Below are 1,198 nucleotides of genomic sequence, written 5' to 3'. Positions count from 1 at the left end.
AAAAAAAAAAAATTTATTTTTTGTAGATAGGACATCACTCTGTTGCCAGTGCTGGCATTTACAGACATCAGCCACTATCCTTAATCATAGTAGCTTAAAATGCAGATTTTTGGACCCTGTGCTCAATAAGTTTTATTCAATAGAAATCTTCATTTGTAGCCAGCTTACTGTGTTGCAGGTGGTCCCCAGTTTAGCTTTGAGTAATGCTATCTTCGTTGTTAAAATAATCAGATTTAATTATATGGTTGGTATTTTAGATAACTAGGATATTTTAGGCTATCCCATGGGGCTGAATAGCTGGCAGCTGTTTGGCTTGGCTTCTAGAGGACTTACTGCTCAGCAAATAAATGTTATGAATACCTTCATTGCTTCTCTGTGTCCCAAAGACCAATACCCAAACTTTGAGATTTTGTAGACTGGAAAAATCTGTGCCTCACCCTCCCTCCAAAGAAAGACATAGGTTGCTAATTTTTATTTTGCTGAATGAGGACATTAAAAATAAATTAACAGTGAGCCAGGCACAGTGGCTCAGGCCTGTAATCTAGCAGTTTGAGAGGCCAAAGCAGGAAGATTATGTGAGGCCAGGAGTTCAAGACCAGTCTGTGCGAAATAGCAAGACTTCATCTCTACTAAAACATAAAAATATTAGCTGGGCTTAATGGCACATGCCTCTGGTCCCAGCTACATGGGAGGCTGAGATGGAAGAATCGCCTGAGCCCAGGAAACTGAGGCTGCAGGAAGCCATGACCACACCACTTCACTCCAGTCTGGGTGACAGCCTGTCTCAATAAATAGGTAAATAATGAAAGGACATTTTAATACCCCACTACAACCACTAAAGATACAAATAAATAAAAATACGAGAGTAACACAATCTCATAATAGTGATAGTCTTTTATTTTCCGTATATTTAACTTCAGATAAAACCTACTCTATTTTCCTCTTTAAAAAAATTATTTAGCTATGGATGAATGAATACTTTCTCAGACACTTCAAACTACTGCTTAGTACCTGAAATATAACACTTAAAATCTGGGGTACTACTGTACTTGAATTTGATGAGTAGTCACACATCTGACATCCTTTGTTTTCTTGCCAGTTCGATCCTTTGGTACAGAAGACAGACCAACAGATCGTCCAATACCACCTCGAGATGAAGTCTTTGAATACATTATATTCCGTGGGAGTGACATTAAAG

This window comes from Cebus imitator, unplaced genomic scaffold, assembly GCF_001604975.1.
Source record: "Cebus imitator isolate Cc_AM_T3 unplaced genomic scaffold, Cebus_imitator-1.0 Scaffold318, whole genome shotgun sequence".
Taxonomy (NCBI): domain Eukaryota; kingdom Metazoa; phylum Chordata; class Mammalia; order Primates; family Cebidae; genus Cebus; species Cebus imitator.
The sequence above is the reverse complement of the archived record's forward strand: the minus strand, read 5'-3'. Positions refer to the sequence as shown.